The 18,468-nt window shown below is 43.2% G+C and overlaps 1 protein-coding gene across 4 annotated transcripts in view; it reads right to left on the bottom strand.

Moving 5' to 3' along the window:
- Positions 1 to 18,035, bottom strand: part of ATP2B1 (ATPase plasma membrane Ca2+ transporting 1) — a 369,470-nt gene extending 351,435 nt beyond the window's left edge. The window contains exon 1 of one of the 4 annotated variants that reach the window (XM_082254546.1): positions 17,930 to 18,035. The gene's annotated coding sequence lies outside the window, so the exon portion shown is untranslated. Of the gene's footprint in view, positions 1 to 17,416; positions 17,834 to 17,929 lie in introns of those variants that run through there. The other 3 variants (XM_082254548.1, XM_082254545.1, XM_082254547.1) reach the window with 3 other exon arrangements.
- Positions 18,036 to 18,468: the final 433 nt, after the last annotated feature.

Below are 18,468 nucleotides of genomic sequence, written 5' to 3'. Positions count from 1 at the left end.
TAGTGCCTCGGACAATTGTATTGTACTTGCCGATGCTTGCATGAAGTTCTTATTTTTTCTTTGTTGACGTTTCAGTTTAGGTTATGGCTTCTGTATCAGCAGTACTCTTGCGTGTGCTTATTGTCCACTCACTTGTTGCTTGCCTTCGTGATATGCATATTTTGGTTACACTGTACTGACTTATGGTTCAACTTTTGCAATAAAATCATATTTGAAAAAAAAAAAAAAATGTATGACCTGCCTTTGATGAGGATCAGATCACATTTTTGGCACATACATACACACTGACAATGAGACCGCTATTGCCGGCTTCTCATTCTGAGCCGATATTGTTTCAATACAAGTTACTAAGCCAGAGCTTGTATGCAAATCACCTTGACCCTCCCAATATGCATACTTGTTTGCATTCAGTGGCTTAAAGTAGTCAGCAGGTCTTACTAACCAGCAAGTCAGCATAACCATACAAATAGCATTTTGAGAAAGCAATACAAGCCTCCATTCATATCTTAGGAAATGCATATTCTGAGAATGTCATCAGTGTCAGCCCTTGCCTTCCTTTTGCCACAAGTCCCCTATAATATACACCACTAAACATTAGAAGTTACCAGTTATAATTGCATACTCCCATCTTAAAAGACTAAGGGCTTGTTCATACCATATCTGCATGAAAACTAATGGGAAAATCACACAGATTTCACTTAGTAACATCAGTTTTCATGCACATTAGTTATGTGCCCTATGCAAACTGAGATTGTCATGTCAAGTTTTTTCCTGTGCAGAAAACTGCATACACAAAAAACCTGCACATTGTGTAAACCGGGCACAGAGAATTTTTTTGTGCCCTTGCAGAAAACGGATGTCCCTGCACCATAGTGTGAACAAGGCCTAAAGAGTAGCATTTACTAGGTTATCCTCGCAAAGTAGAACTGCAGACAAACCAAGTACAGGCAGCCATGTTACAAACATCCGACTTACAAACAACTCCTACTTGCAAACTGAGGGAGGCAACAGCAAGTGAGGAAAAATCTAGCCCTAGGAAGGGAAATTCACTCCTGTAAAAAAAAAAAAAAAAAAAAAGGAGAGCTTTATCACTAATCCTTGTTTCCACAATAACCCAAAATTTTCAACACAGTCATAGGGACAGAAAGTTAGGTGAAATCTTCTGAACAGGGGTACAGACAGCAAAACAAATGTTACAGGGGGTGTTACCATGTCCTTAGGCTATCAGTAAAAAAAAAAAAACTTAAATTTTGGCTGGAGCTACACTTAAAAAAAATGTACCTGTTTCGACTTACAAATTCGACTGAACAAACCTACCAGTCCCTCTCGCTTGTAACCCGGGGAACCGTCTGTATGTTTAAAATTCTAGAACAAAAAGGCCAAAGCAACTTGTGTAGGTCCGATATATGAGAAGTGTGTCAAAACTTACTTGAATCAAATGCCTGAGATTGACGTATCACTTCCTTTATGTAATGGTTACTCTTACACAACCATGAATATGCTGCAGTCAATGTATACGTCTGCTGTTCTGAGAGGTCAGCAGTTACATGGTTTAAATAAGTTAAAACATGCCCCCCCTATTTTCTACCTATCTGCCCTGAACACAAACCCCATCCCAACACAAAGCAATGTATTCAGCAGAATTGGTAATATAACACTCCCAGCTGTCACTCAAATATGATTACCTATCCTATCAAAGCAGCTCAGAAGGGCAAATTCCCTTATGTTATGTAAAAGCCTTTGCCAGCACAAAGAGAAAAGTCCCACCTTGTTGGCCATGCAGGAGGTAAGCAGTTTGGGGGAGACTAAGCGGCTGAGCTGCATTTTACTGCTACCCTTAAGCTCTAAAGGCTTGGGGTTATACACATGCCATGAGCGCAATGCTTTGTTGTTTTATTGTGCAATAAAAGATGATCCACTTTGGCAGTGTCTCCATTGAATGTGACCCATTCAAGTGAATGATGCAACATTGCAACCCAAATCCACCTGGGCTAAATCACCGGTGTGAATGTAGCCCGGTCTTCTGTATGACTGCATAATTCTGGCACCAATGTCACGGTAACCGTACAGCTTTTCCTCTTCGACACCAATGATGTACAGTTGTGTTCAAAATTATTCAACCCCCACTGAAATTGATTGTTTTGGCCAGTTTGACATTGATTTTGATCATTCAGTCATCCTGCTTACAATTAAATCAAAGAGGCACGTGTAGGTCAGACAAATAAAACACAACATTTATAATGAAATAACCACAAATGTCTTTTCTGTGCTCACATCATTATCTGTTTTATTCAACCCCCAAGTGACATTCAATCTTAGTACTTAGTACAACATCCTTTTACAGTTATAACAGCTTTTAAACGTGAAGCATAGCTTGACACAAGTGTCTTGCAGCGATCTACGGGTATCTTCGCCCATTCGTCATGGGCAAAAGCCTCCAGTTCAGTCACATTCTTAGGCTTGTGCACTGCAACTGCTTTCTTTAAGTCCCACCAGAGGTTCTCAATCGGATTTAAGTCTGAGGACTGTGATGGCCACTCCAAAATGTTCCAGCCTTTAATCTGCAACCATGCTCTAGTGGACTTGGAGGTATGCTTGGGATCATTGTCCTGTTGAAAGGCCCAACATCTCCCAAGCCTCAGGTTTGTGACGGACTGCATCACATTGTCATCTAATATCTCCTGGTACTGAAGAGAATTCATGGTACCTTGCACATGCTGAAGCTTCCCTGTACCTGCAGAAGCAAAACAGCCCCAAAGCATGATTGACCCCCCTCCATGCTTCACAGTAGGCAAGGTGTTCTTTTCTTCATAGGCCTTGTTCTTCCTCCTCCAAACATAGCGTTGATTCATGGGCCCAAACAGTTCTAACTTTGTTTCATCAGTCCCCAGAACACTATCCCAAAACTTCTGTGGTTTGTCCACATGACTTTTGGCATACTGCAGTCAACTCTTCTTATTCTTTGGAGACAGCAAGGGGGTGCGCCTGGGAGTTCTGGCATGGAGGCCTTCATTACGCAGTGTGCGCCGTATTGTCCGAGCAGAAACTTAGTACCCACATCTGACAAATCTTTTCTCAGTTCCTCAGCAGTCACACGGGGACTTTTCTCCACTCTACGCTTCAGGTAGCGCACAGCAGTCAAAGTCAGCATCTTCTTTCTGCCACGACCAGGTAGCGTTTCAACAGTGCCCTTTGCCTTGAATTTGTGAATGATGCTTCCTATGGTGTCTCTTGGTATGTTTAACATCTTTGCAGTCTTCTTAAAGCCATTGCCCTTCGTGTGAAGAGTAATCACCTCTTCTCTTGTCTTCCTGGACCATTCTCTTGGCTTCACCATGTTTGTAACCACACCAGTAAATGTCTAGAAGGAGCTGAGTATCACAGTCATTTTAAAGCTGCCCAATTGGTGCTTATTAGGCTTTATTGCTGCTCCCTGACATCCACAGGTGTTTTCAATACCTGATTGAAAACACTTCAATGAACCTCTGTTCTTCAGAGTGGTAGTCTTTAAGGGGTTGAATAATTGTGTCAATGAAGAATTGACAAAAGAAACATTTACTACTGTATTACAAAACCAATTGATGTCATTTTAGTTGCATATGGTACTTTCAGAAGTCCTTGTAGGATTTCATTCTGAATACAATTACAAATGTACACTAAATTCCCTAAACCCTTTACAGCATTGGGGGGTTGAATAATTTTGAACACAACTGTATTTAGTGGTCTGTAAGTGGGCCCTACTCCCACTAACACCAATCGTCGAAGGCCCTTTTGCGAAGGATTACAAAAGCAAGAGAGAGCATGAGAACACTTCTTTACTGACCACTAATTGAAAAGGGTGCACTGCAATCGTCAGTGTCTGCTGATATTCATTTCCTTTTGTAAAGCTGTAAATACTTTTCTTGTATAGAGCAGAGGAACTTAATGATCTGTATCTGCTCTTAGAGCTAGATAAAACCAAAGCATGCCACATTCCTTATTTTTAAAGCTTACTGGGCACATAGATTTTGAGTTACAGATGATTTGAAAGTATGTTTCTAATTTTGCAGCCAAACTAGGATATCATACTTAATATAAGGCATGTACATACTACAGCACTTTGCTTTGAATGGGTTGAACACAACCCATTCATGCAAATAAGGCCATACCATGCCACAACCGCACACGGCTGCAGCACAGTTTCAGAGCCTTAAAGTTAGTGCTATCCCAGGGTGATCGTAAAAGTAAAAATACGCTTTAAGACCCTGTTCACACCTGTGCGATTTAACGTGCATTGCCCAAAAATAATGCACTGGGGTCCGATACCACCAGTACAGTGCTGATTATTGATCAGGATAAATGAAGTGCGTTTATGGCCACACAGATTTCAATAGTGCATACAAAAGTCAAAAAGAAAAAATAAATAAAATTTAAAAATGCACAAAAAGGCAAATGCAAAAGGTGAATCTATTCTTAAAGCTCACTACACTCTAAAACCTGGAAAGAATTGGAGTATACTGCATAGGCATAGCTCTAGATTCACAAGTAGCACAGTGGATTTATAGGTGATAACATCCAAATATAGCAAGCAGGTAGCTAATTCGTTAGCACTCACGCCCTGAAGCAAGTTGCTCTTGACTGCATTACTTTGTGCCTCCTGCATTCTTTATTCAAACAACTTGAAATCCATTTATGGATTTCTGTGTGTACTGTGCCAGTATGTACAATCATGTTTCACTGTTCCATATCTCCAAGATATGTAGATATCATTTTGCGCAGGTTTAATATTTTGGCCGAAACACTTCATGAAGGAGAGATCACTCATCTTTAGAGCTAAAAAAAAAAAAAAAAAAAAAAAAAACACCAAAGTAACTTTAAAACCATGCAACAGTAAAATTACTATGCAGCACTAAGGTAAAACCGCAAACATTTCTGCTTTACAGCTACACATTTCCATATCTTATATGGTCAAAGCTGAAACCTGCCCAAAGATCTTATAAATACAACAGTGGACAGAAAATGCTTCCATCTAACATTGGGGCTGGACTCCCACCACATCCATTTAATTTAGCATGCGTTGACGTGTTCAATGCACTGCAGTTGACATTAGCACATTGTATTGATGTGCAGGCTCTTTGCTCACAACCAGAGCCAAAATACATTTTTTTTCCTTTCCTGAATGAGTGTTGCAGCACGCAGTAATGCAGATGGTTATATTTTCACCATATGAATACAAACTCAACTTGAGGGTGTGAAATGGGCTTATTGGAAATAATTGATTTCAGATTGTCACTGCATTTGGGCCTGGAGCAGACACAATGGGAATGGTCTCTAAAGCTAAACTCCAGGCAGATATAAATACATAGATTAATGCAGCTCGGTAATATATAAAGTAATAAAACCTTTTAAGTAAAGAAATTAAACATACTTCCCTGCTCTGTGCAATGGTTTTGCACAGAACAGCCATGACCCTCCTCGGCATGCCTGGCTCCTACTCTTCTACAAGTGGCCCATAGAAAGCAATTTCTGAAGGTAGCATGAGTGCAGGCTCGTTCCCAAGCCACCTCAGCTCTGCTCCACACTTATCACAGCATTTGACTGACCGTAGCGGGAGCCTATGGCTCCTGCTGCTATCAATCTGCCCAGAGAGAAGGGACAGAGCCTCGGCTCTCATGCACAGTGCTGGATGGTAAATGGGCTCACAAAACTAAAAAGGGGGACTGGGGGATTCTGTTACACAGAAGGTTTTTTTACCTTAATGCATAGAATGCATTAAAGCGGTAGTATCCCCGGAGAAAAAAAAACCCTGCAGGACAATGGCATAATGTGCTAGTATGCATCGCATACTAGCACATTATGAAATACCTTAGAACAAAGCCCCCATTCGTCACCGCTGGGGGCGCTGTCATGTTCCCTCAGCGTCTCTTCCACGCTCAGCGGCTCTGGAGCTGTGAGTGGCCGGAGGCGCGATGACGTCACTCCCGCGCAAGTTCACTTTCCGTCAAGGAGCTCTGAAGGTCCGCCGGACCTTCAGATCGCATGTGCTGCTGGTGTCAGTGGCTGCTTATCTCCTAAACAGTGCAGGTTTAGGAGATATTAATTTTACCTACAGGTAAGCCTCATTATAGGCTTACCTGTAGGTAAAAGTTAAAAAGCGGAGTATACTACTGCTTAAACAAAGGTAAAAAAACCTTGAGAACCACTTTAATAAATTCAGAGGAATTCATAAAAAGATAAGACACCCTTGTCGGGACTCAGCATAGAAAGTCAGTATCTGCACCCAATTCATGTACCTGTCGCAGAGTTGTACATAAAAACTTAAAGAGGTTGTAAACTCATTTAAAAAAAATTTTTTTTTTTTACAACCTGCAAGAGAAAGACATAATGAGCTAGTATGCTTCGCATACTAGCTCATTATGAAATACTTACCTTAGAACGAGCCCCCGCCGTGCCGCTCTCTTACCTGTATGACGGGCGACATGACATGTCGCCCGTCTTCCGGGATCGCGGCATCCGGTCATCTGATTGGCCGGAGCCTCGGTGACGTCACTCCCGCGCACGCGCACGGGAGCCGACGGTCACGGCACGGGGCTCTGAAGGAACGGCACGATCAGCCGTTCCTTCAGAGCGCATGCGCCAGTGACGTCACTGGCTGCATTAAAGGTAAATATCTCCTAAACGGTGTAAGTTTAGGAGATATTTACAGTACCTATAGGTAAGCCTTATCATAGGCTTACCTATAGGTACAACTTCCTGAGGAGGGTTTACTTCCTCTTTAAGTAGAGTGCCAAAAGTGGATACTAACCAACCATGAGCAGGACAAGCAAAAAGGATTTTATCTGCTGCTGAAGCTAGTAATATAAAATTTACAGATCTGTTTAGAAGGGCGAGAGGGACTTCTTTATAACTTGCCACTCTGAAGCTGAATTTCATGTAAACAGCAAGATTTATAGATCAAATACATTTATAAGCGTTAATTCAGTCAAAGGCATTTTTATTTTTGACCATTACCAAGACTTACACAGCACTGCCAGACCTGGATTTTCTCTACTGCCAATCAGGCCTTTGCCCTGCCCTCATGCTGTGACAAGATAGTGAAGTAAAATCCTTGTTCCCCATTTCCCAGCCTAAACGCTGTTAAGGGAATTGCAAGAGGCAGTCAAAAATACAGGTACTTGCACTTTGACTTTAAAATTCAGTTACCTATGTGAGTTATTTTATCTGCCTGGATTTCAGGCTTACAACTGTGGGTGGAAGGCATTCTTTGGAGTTCAAATATTGAAAAGCCATCTGGATACAGGAAATGGATTGCAAGAAACCATCCTACTTTTCTTCCCATTGCTTAGAGGTTCACGTTTTGCACCATTTAAGCTAAGTAAAATCAAAATATTTTCTGAATGACAAATTTGACAAAAATTCCAGCCCTAAAATAACTGCATTTTAGTTGACTGGGCGACAAAGGTACTTGATTTAGTTCTGAGGTTATACTTGTGGCACCCCACAAGCACTTAAACACGGATAATGTAAATCAAGGTAAAACATTACCTTAAATCTACATTAAGAAGTTATTGGCTCCAAATGCAACACGCTCAGAGTATTTAAAGTATGTAGTACTTTAAAAACAATACCATGAAAGCCTCCAGGACTTCTAGATCTAGAACAGCTTCTCCAATCAATCCCCTCAGCCCTCCTGAACTAAACTGCACTAACACTCATCAATCCAGTTTCATATTTACATCTGAACCAAAGCAATATCCTGTGCAAGGTTCTTCTCTGGGAGAAGAAGAAAAAAAACAAAACAAAAAAACACAACACACACCTTTTGTCTGGGGCCATCTTGGAAGCTGGATAGCCCAAAAATAGTACAATGTTAAGACAAAACATTTTGCAAAGTAAAACACGGCCTGAAAGAAAACTAGTGCAGCCCACCAAATACTGGCATCGTTTTGTTCTTGGATTTACATCAATAGTGTGCAACATAAAAAGCAGCCCAAGGGTCATTTGTATGTAAAATGTTAGTTGAGGGCCACAAATTGCTGCATGAAGCTTTCTGAAGAGGCAAAAATACTACCCTCTCAGAACCGGTGTCATTGGCAGTAATATTCCTTGGTAATAGCTTCCACAGTAATAAGCAACCCTCATCCCCCAGATTGTTGTCAGTGTCAATGGCAGTAGTGATAAACCTTTAACAAGATCACTATGAATTATTAAAGATACGTTACAGTTAGTATTGAAAAATGACGCCTTGATGGCAGGGGTTATCCAGACATTTTGCAGCCTTGAACTTGCAGGTGAACACCATAAAATGAATGCTCTATGCAGACATTTCGATTCTCTCTATACTTCCTTCCCTTTTTTGTTCTAGGTCCTACCAGTCCCTATACCAAGCCATATTCCTGAGAATCGAGCAATGCAAGCGGCTATGCTTCATTTGGCATTGCAAAAAAAAAAAAAAAGTCAAGGATACCATCAGCGCCATACCACCAGAGGCTTGCAGGAGGCCTGGCAGTGCCTAACCTTAAAGTGATTCTAAAGACAAAAAGTTATTTTACCTTAATGCATTCCCTGTCATTAAGGTCAAAAAACGTTCTACAGCTTCCTGCCCCCCCACCTCCCTCAATTGAAGCGGCACTGCACAGCTGCATCTCCTTCCCCCACCTTCACACAATGACTGAGGCAACAGCAGAAGCCATTTACTCCCATCAAATGCAGTAAGGAGAGAAAAACGAGGACAGCGCCAAGCTGCACTGTGTGTTTCTCTGAAGCGTGCTGCTCCATAGACACACTTGGGAATGAGCATGCACGTGCGCCCCCATAGCAGGCAGCTTGGTATGGGGGGGCACACAGAATAGGAGGAGCCAAGATCGCCAGAGGTGGACCCCCGAGGAGGATGTTCAAGGCCACTCTGTGCAATATTTCACAGAGCAGAAAAGTAGAACAAGTTTATTTTAATTAAAAAAATAATTTTAGTAACCCTTTAGTGTTTTTATTACACTGATGCAAATTGCTCGGATCCCTCTTCAGGATTCCTCTGAGATGCCTATTTGGGTACACTTGGCAATTGCTGAATGCTCGCCTTTCTCCCCCCCCCCCCCCCATCTACAACCTCATCTAGACTCCAGCTGGTTAGACCTAGACTGACACCTCCCTGAAGCAATCCTTGCATTTGTGGGATTCTGTGTGAGGGGGAATCAAATATATCTACGAACTCCTTGCCCTTGACGGCATCAAATCTTTGTTACTTGAACACTGCCAACCAAAGTGGCCATTTGGTATATCCTAATAAAATGATTAACATAGCCTACTCAGACACACTGAGGAACCCATCCTCACCAGGAGATGATCGCGATTATTGCTAGTGGCTTTTGCAGCCATCAGCGATATCGCAGGTGACACCTGGCATGTTAGTTGTACCCAAGTTGATCAATGAACATGGTACATTCAGCCTGCCCATACACAGTTCGAGGTGTGTGGAACCGAGACATGTTGCCTTTGTAACACTTGGCTGTAATACCTGGGTATTTTCTGTGCCCTCTCCTATTGATACATTCCTTTGTACCCTTTCATTGTGCGTATGCATGCATGTTTAAGAGGATGCCTTAAAGGACATATAGGAAATGCAGCTAAAGCTCATCGCTTTTGTTATTCAGAGGCAAAGCAGCATTGCACCAACCCACACCCCCCGAAAATACACTTGTCGCATGCAATCCAGCCCCTAAAATGCACAAGGAGCGCTTATACTGCATTGCAGAAAACTCAGAATCAAATTAACCAATCTATATTTCAATGGATAACATTCCATCCTAAAAATCACGTAATAAAAAAAAAAAAAAAAAATCTATAGAACTGCATGAAAATTAAAGGACATGGACAAAGCAACAGCTATGATGGGATAGATTCAGCATCTAAAAAGAAAAAAAACTCTTAACTATTTTTTTGGCTATGGGCTTTTACTATCTCAAAATACTAGATAGATACTTTTACACCATTGCCAGAGCATTGGTTTTGTTAAAACCCATAAATCGTTCCAAAAATCGAATGTGCATTTACTGTATTTTAGGTGTGCTGTAATTTCAGCTGCCTCTATGGACAAAGCGGTCACTTTGAGAGCAATATGACCCCCTGGGCGAGAAAGGCTTTGATGTGCAAGGTGTGGGCAGGCTTTGCTAGGGATTGGACACCTTCTGGATAGTCCATTTCCAACCAAGTTCAGAGATCCATGGCAAGAAAAAAGAACAAATTCATCAAGAGTGCATTTAAAATACTTGATTGACCCATTTACAAGCAATTTTTTAGCAGTTCCTTTCACAGCAGTTAATGACTATTAAAATCTCATCAATTTACCAAACACATTGATAGGCCCTGGTTCTATGGGTACACATTAATCAGACAATAGAAAAAGCAGAAATGTAAATTAAACAGGACAGGGTTAATTATGATAATCTTATTACATTGAAGGGGAAAGCTAGGTAGGATTAGTTATGCTTTGTGAATGGAAACATGACAAATATAGTTGATATCCTACATCCCAAACAAGGGAGTTTCTGGACTATGATTTGTGCCATTTAAAGATGGAAAATCTTGGTTCTATTCCAGTCACGAGCAAAGCAGAGTCACAGGCTGCTTATAAGAAACTTGATGCAAAGCAACCAAAAAATGTTCTGCAACAAAGGATGCTTTTATATGGAGCATAAAGCGATGACAGACATTGCATGTGATTCGGAGCGCACTGCTCTGAAAATCCCATGTGATGTCTGTGTGATGCAAATTCAGCCATACAGATTGTATGGCTGAATTTGCATCCGATTCGGACTGAACACGCACAGGACCCTTTTTTGGGTCTGCAGCAGAATTCAGATTACATGGGTATTCACACCAATGCGATCCGATTGATGTCCAAACTGTCAGTTCGCACTGCGATATGTACACTGATCTTGGAGTGTCGTTAACTTTGTATTGACACCCCCAGCGAGTCGCATATGGCAGTGTGAACTGCCTGCGATTTGAATGCGGATTGGATTTTGCAGGGTTCCCGCATCACATGTGTGAACCGTGCCTGGAGAATCAGTTTAAGGCTCCATGTACACAGGACGTTGTTAAAAGTCCCTTTGAATGCTGGAATTGTTAGGACGTTTAAAATGTCCGTTGGGTCACGTTTGAACCCGCGTTTAGTCCCCGTTCACACTAAGGCGACCTGTGAGGCGACCTGGTCGCCTTCCATAGGGAAGCTGCAGACCCGTTCTAATAGGAGCGACACAAGTCGCTCCGACTTAGAAAAAGGGTCCGGAGCTTCTTTGGGGCGACCAGGATGCGACCGCCATAGACTTCAATGTTATGAAGTCCGTGCCGGCCGATCCGAGGTCACGGCGCGCTGCTCGCACCGCGAACTCGGAGGTCGCCTCGGGAAGTAGCGTCGCCTGTATGTGAACGGGGCCTTAGCGGGCGTTTGCGTTTAGAACCGTTCCTAGAGGTCAAAAAAATCATTCCCCTTTAAAATGGAAAAACGCGAGCGCTAAACGTGGGTCATCGCATTCGGTCACGTTTTTGCGTTTGAAACTCCGGGAAACACGTTCGAACGCAAATAATTGCCTTCCAAAAAACGCCCCTGAACTCAACTGCCTGCAAATGACTGTAAACGACCCGGTGTACATGGACAGATAAGATAACATGGAGGTGGGTTCAGGGGCTTCTGAAAAAAAACAATACATGGAGCCTAAGAAAAAAAAAAAAAAAACACACACACACACACACACACACACACACACACACACACACACACGCACTGAAAAGCAAGACAAACCACATGTAAATAAATTAACAATGGAATTCTGTAGCCCTTGGGGGGGGGGGGGATTTTAATGCATAAGCTCACCTTTCTTAAAATCACATGCACATATTTTTGCACAAAAAAAAAAAAAAAATTGTGCTTTTTTTTAATTTAATTTAGTTATTTTATTAGTCCTGCAGGAGCCCAGAAAGCATTGCAACCCCTGATCATGGGGGCAATGTCAGGCTTCCGCATACAGGCTTTTAGTCTGTACCTTCATGCAGACTGTCAGTTTCAAAGCTATAGGGTTTTTAAATAAATGAACAAAGAGCAGTCAGCACCCTCGCAGTTTATTAAGGACTAAAAGCCATCTTCTGCAGTGGATGAAATGTACTGGTAGTTCATTAATTCACAGGAAAACTGAATGAATGACAGCCATGTGGGTGGAGCCCCACACTGGAGCGCTGTTTTGACCAGGACCTTTCTGCCAGGAAAATCTAACACTCTACATGACATGTGTCAAAACACAAGGCCGGGGGCCGAATCCGGCCCTCGAGGCCATTTCATGTGGCCCCCTGCACCTCTGCTGCTGCAGCAACCCCCTAGTTGTTGCCCCCACCTTATCCTAGCAGTCAGCAGCAGAAAGGAGAACATAACTCCTCCACCAGATCCTGCACTTCTCCATGCAGCCATAAAGAGGCTTAAATCTGCCCCTCCCCTTCACAGTAGTTGGCAACAGAAAGGAAGACAGAACTCCTACATATCCTGTGCCTCTTTTTGCATCCTCTCTGCCTCCCCTGGTCACAGCATTCAGCAGACTCCAGCCCTCCCCTGGTCTCCTCCAGACCCTGCACTTTCTGCTTTCCACCCCCCCCCCCTTCTTCCCAGTAGCAGCACAAGGTTAGTGAGGCACACTGATCTAAGGCAGGGTGAGGGACTCTTGACATCTGATGTAAGGGGGGGGGCGCTCTGGACATCTAGTCTTCTAGGTAGAACTGGCCCTTTGAAGGCAACCATAATGCTAATGCGGCCCGTGATAAAATTGAGTTTGACACCCCGGCTCTACATAAAAAAAAAAAAAAAAAAAAAAAAAAAAGTAAAAACAGGAGCACATAACTCAATTGTTTGTTTTTGTTTAATATCCTGGCAATCTAATAAGCAAATACTGACTTGAAGGATAATGGCTGGCCCACCACCTTTCCTCTTCGCTACTGTTTATTGGTACCTAAAACTTGATGCATGAGCTAAAAAGGCAGGCTATATAGATGTAGCCATCAGCATAGCATTCCAAGTCTGTAGTTGCATATTTGAGTTCACCCAGTTTTAGGGTTCCTGGATGGAAGTCTTTTTTTTTTTTTTTTTTTTTTAATAACTGGGAAGCTGCAGTGACTAGAACTACAAAGAGCTGTTAGCCGAATTTAGAATGAATAGAGCAACAATAGTACAGGAATACAGAAGAGAAGAAAATAAATAAATAATTAAAATATGATATCAGAGATATACGGTTATTGATATAATAAAGCAAACGATACATATTTTGGAAAAATGAAAATGGATTTGACTCTTTAGGGTAGTTTAAAATGCATACTTTGTGAATATTGAGAGAAAACGTTAAATGAATTACTCCGTATTTCTGGGATAAGGTGTACGATTTATATTTTGGGCCTCTGTTTTAAATTGCATTTTGAAAAAATAAATAAAATATTTGTAAAAAAAAAAAAAAAAGCTGTTAGCCTCTAAAGAAAAGCATAAATACAAAATCCCAAGACTTTTCACTTGTTTAGGTATTAATTTCAGAGATCACAAAGGGTCATTCACAAGAACCAGATTATATACACGCATACACAAAACAAAGTCATTTCCTGGACAGTCATTTTTATCTCTCATTTCAGCAGCTTAAACACTATATTAACTTTTAGTAGATTCTGATGCGCCTTCCTCATCACCCCTGACAAGTGACACACTTACCCGTTTCTGCTCTGCCAAGCCCTTTGCTGTGTGGCCTGCTCTGAGCCAAAACAACCTACTTGAAAACCTTCCCCATGGGGTCCTGCTGAGCTCATCACATGTAAGCCACAACCTGCATTGGTTCCAAAAAGAGTTCTTATCCCTCGGGAGTAAAGAATTTTCACTGGAATGACAGAAGATGGTGGTGCACAGACGCAGGATAAACAAGATATGACAGAAGATGAGGCTGTGCAGCACCATACAGTCCACAGATGGAAGATCTCAGCAAAGTGGAATGAGGGAAGGCAAAGGAGTGTTTTTACACTTTATACTGACCATACATTACCAGCCTCCCCTAATTAGTTTGCTCTTTAAAATAACACATCAATTTCTATATCACATGCTGAGGGAATGATAGACCTCCCAAGCTAATAAAAACCTAAATCTATTCCACATTGTCATTCTAATGTGTTTCAGGTAGTGAACAGGGGTGACGTTCAGGTAGTTACCAGTGCAGAGAGAACCCAAACATGGATACGCTCAGTCACAGTTTAACGAGGAAGCTGGAAACGACAAGAAACTGCAGAGCTACCTAGTGCATATCAATCAATTTCTAGGATTCTGGTGTACACAAATGTAATAAACCCCACAGTATTAAAATAAGCTTTTGCAAATGTATGCACCTGTTAAGGCATGGGAAAAAAATAAAAATAGGCAAATCAAAAATCAAACCCCAATACCAGTCACATGAAACAAAGCCTGCAAAAAATGCCTTCAAAAATTGACTCACCCAAAAAGATGCAATAAGCCGGCTATAGGCAGATGGAAACTCGGGACAGCTCAGCAGGAACTTGACAAATGTCTCTCCATCTATAGGCAGGCTGGTTGTTGGGTTTTTTGTTTGATCACTGCCAGCAGCTATAGCCGCCAACAGTAATCATTGCATTGTGACAGTTGGGGAATCTCCGCTGCCAGAATACAATAGAGCAGGGATTCCCCCTTGACACTGACTGTATTAATGAGGGAATCAAGCTAATTTTCCTTAAACCCATGGATGAAGGAATGAAAATTGCTCAATGTATGGCCTGGCCTGCCTTAAGCCCCGTACACACGCGTCGATAATTGGCCGTGAATTTTGGGCCAACGTCCGATTTTCAGCTTGTTAGTATGATGCTTCCGACAACCGACTCCGACTTTTCGGCCGAACAAAACCTGGTGTGCATGCTATAAAATTTTTGTTGGCCGTCAACACAATGGCCGATTTTCCATCAGTCAGTACAGATTTCGGCAGACAAAAATCTGATGAGCAAAACTGGGCATGCTCAGAGAAGAAAAAACACATGGAAAGTTAACCAGCACAGGACATCACTTCTGAAGTTGGTTGTTGTTGGCCGAGAAAATTTGTGTGCAGTCTAGGCACATTCCAACCAACAAAAAACAACTCTGGACAAAAGCTGGACGATCGGTCGGCCGATAATCGTTGCGTGTGTATGAGGCATTACTTTCTTAAATCATCCAACAATTCTACAGGACAGTAGCTCCAAGTACAAGGAATCTCCTCTTGAGTTTGAGGGCTGTGCATAGGTCACCGCAAACAAACCTCACTCTACCAGGTTGGGTTATTCCTAATATATTTATTATAACGAACAATACAGCAGGAGGCGAGATAGTACCTAGGTTTCAGAACTGAGAGAAATATCTATGGCAGGGAGTTCGTGTTAGGAGTTCCCAAGAGATGCAAAACAGAACACACTGCAGTGGAATGCCAAAAAAAAAAAAAAAATTCACACACACATTTCATTGTGATATGCAGAGTAGAAGATGAGATTTAAAATGTATTTAAAAAACAATGGAGTCTATGATGGTATTGATCCCGCAAAGCTACAGTAGCAGCCGCCATAAGTTATAAGTGACTGGGTAAGATATATAAAGGCAATCCTAAAGGAGCAAGCAAGGACAGTGCCCTCATCTTAAAGGGTAGTTAGGATCACAAGGAAAAATACTGTCAAAGATATAGAATATTTACAAATGTGAAAAGTGCCTGATATTATATTACAGACCACTAAGGTTTGTCCATTTCTAAAAACAAACATGTAAAAAAACTTAATGTTAATGATTAGAAGACAAAAGAAAAAAAAAAGCAGCATGGGGGGGGGGGGGGTGTAAACAAAATAGCACTGAGCCCCTCAATTGTACAATCCAAAAAAGAACTGACATCCTTCAGTTCCACAAACAATATAAATATTAACTGCAACATACAAAGAAGTGCAGTAATGACAGCTTGTCAATCCCACCATCTTAATCTCAACCACCCTATAGTCAAGGACTGCCTGAACTACAGGATCAAAGAAAACAGATCAAAGCTCAGCACAAGCCATCACCTGAGGAATTAGTAGCTCTGCAAAGCATGTGCATAGAAAACGTGGAAGAAATGTATTCCAAAGCATTGTGTCCATATATGAATTCTAACTGATTGAGTTACAACACTTGACCCAGCTGATAATAGCAAGAGATGTGACAGCACACCTGTAACCCTAAATTCTCATTTCTGCTAGCCTCTACATTTATGGAATCTTCAAGCAAATTGTTTTCTCCATACAAATCTGCAAATCAGCAAACCGTGAGCTACTATTTTCAATTGTGGCTTATTGCTGTGGTGCGTGACACTTGCAGAATCATTTTTTATGCAATTACGCCTGTTTCTATTAGTCTCTTCAAAATAAAACTAGCATATATTCGGCAGATTAACTTTCATTATACAACTGTGACATCTGGCTGATAAACATACAATACGAGGACCTATCTAGAAATAAACAGATGGACCAAGGACAAGGCTAAATTCTAAAGTAAAAATGCCTTTACAGGAAAAACAAAAACCAGTTCCATGTCAGGGTCTATGCATTGAAGAGTTACCCAGGCTATAATGTGATCGGGTGATGCCAGCAGTCGCTGGTAAAGCGCAGATTACAGCGGTGTCCCTGGAATCAAGCACAGGTAGGCTCACCATCTGAAATAGTAAGTAGCCAGGAGACTAATCCAGGCTACTTAATCCGAGCAGCACACACAGAATGGTTGATTTAGCAGGATGGTGATGATCAGGGAGAGCTCACTCCAGAGGCATGACTAATAGGAATGTGTGTGTGTGTGTGTGTGTGTGTGATCACCATGTAAGACACTGGCGGAAGGGGAGAGAACCCAGAAGCAGCACATAAAAGGTGATGCATAGTACATGTCTGCTACAAATCTGAACTCATGGAGCAGACATTGCTTCCCTCATCCATTACCTGATCTGTCTGACCTAGTCCAGCCATAGCGCCTGGACACCCCAGACATCATATTGGGGGGGGGGGCATTTCTCATGCCATCAGATGGGTGCAGATCTCAGTCAAGGTCAAAGCTCTGGATCATGCAACATCCAATCAACTGGTGTGCCCCCCTCAGCCTGGCACAGAGTGCCCAGTGTCAGGATGCTGCCATAACAACCATCCCTATATAATCCCACCACCAGCAGCAGCAGCACCACCCTCCTCCTCTTCCTCCCTGGTGCTGGCATCAGCCTTGGCACTGGCCTGCCATAGACAATAAAGGCGGCCGTCTGGCACTCCTCTACAAAGGGCACCTGTCAATGACACGGCCAATATGGCTGAGGGGGGGGTTGGTAAGGGAGAATGTGCACCCCCGCACGGTGACCGATGCGGCCCTCCCTCCCGGTTGCCCCCTTACCTGGCAGAGGCGATGCAGGTGTCGTGTATCCCGGGAGTGGAGTTGTGGGGGAGAGAGGAGGAGGAGGCGCCTGATCACAGCATGGTGTCCCCCGGCTCCCCCGCCGGCCGGCCGCTCTCTCTCTCCCTCACACGCAGACTGAAGGCGGCAGAAGCTGGAGCAGCGATGGGGGAGGGGGGAGTGGTGATCACAATATGACTGAACAGGAGAGGGAGGGGTAGGGAAGAGGGATAGGGGGGACAGGCGAGCAGTACTAAACCTGACTGAAATGACAAGTACACAGCCTCCTCACACACACTACACGGCGCGGCGCTCCCTCGGCCGGCACATTCCTGTCACTCACACGCACGCACGCTCCGGCTCAGGGAACTCCGAGGAAGGACTACACTGCCTCTAATATTTTTTTTATAATTGCAGGCTGGGAGGAGCGCGGCTCTGACTAAGAGGAAGCCGCCCCTCTCAGTACCCCTCCCGCCCCGCGCTGCCCGCGGCCGTCACGTGCTCCTCTCTCACCGGGGTGGTGACGTCCGTCTTCAGCGCCTCCGCTTGGACATTGGTCCGCGCTCCGTAGCCAGGCGCTGCCCGTGGACGCGCACTCCGCGTTACCCCCCCTCCCTTTGCCTCAGCGTCGACCACGCCCACCCCGGGCTATTCCCGCTAGTTAATTGGCCTTGACGTACTTCTTTCCATGACGTCTCGCGCAGTGCATCGTCTATGTGTGAGGATGCATATGGTGCGGGTACCAGCCGGAGTGTCGGGATCGATGGCTCCAGGGGGAGGGAGGGGAGTGCACCAGGGCCTAGGTCACAGGAGACGAGCTGTCCTAGAGCGTGGCGCTGTACATTGACCTGCTCTTATCACCACTGCTCCTTATCTCTTCATGTACAGTCACAACTACACTCCTACCCTTCCCTGTCAGGGGTATGAGGAGCTTCACCTATAGGACAGCACACCTGTGTAATAGCACGCACTATAGAAGCCTTGGCAGGAGGGAAAAATCCTTCAAACGAATAAAACGAACACACAGTCGTGAAAGCAAACGATATTCCCAC

This window comes from Pelophylax lessonae (assembly GCF_965119305.1).
Source record: "Pelophylax lessonae genome assembly, chromosome: 4".
Classification (NCBI taxonomy): domain Eukaryota; kingdom Metazoa; phylum Chordata; class Amphibia; order Anura; family Ranidae; genus Pelophylax; species Pelophylax lessonae.
The sequence above is the reverse complement of the archived record's forward strand: the minus strand, read 5'-3'. Positions and strand labels throughout refer to the sequence as shown.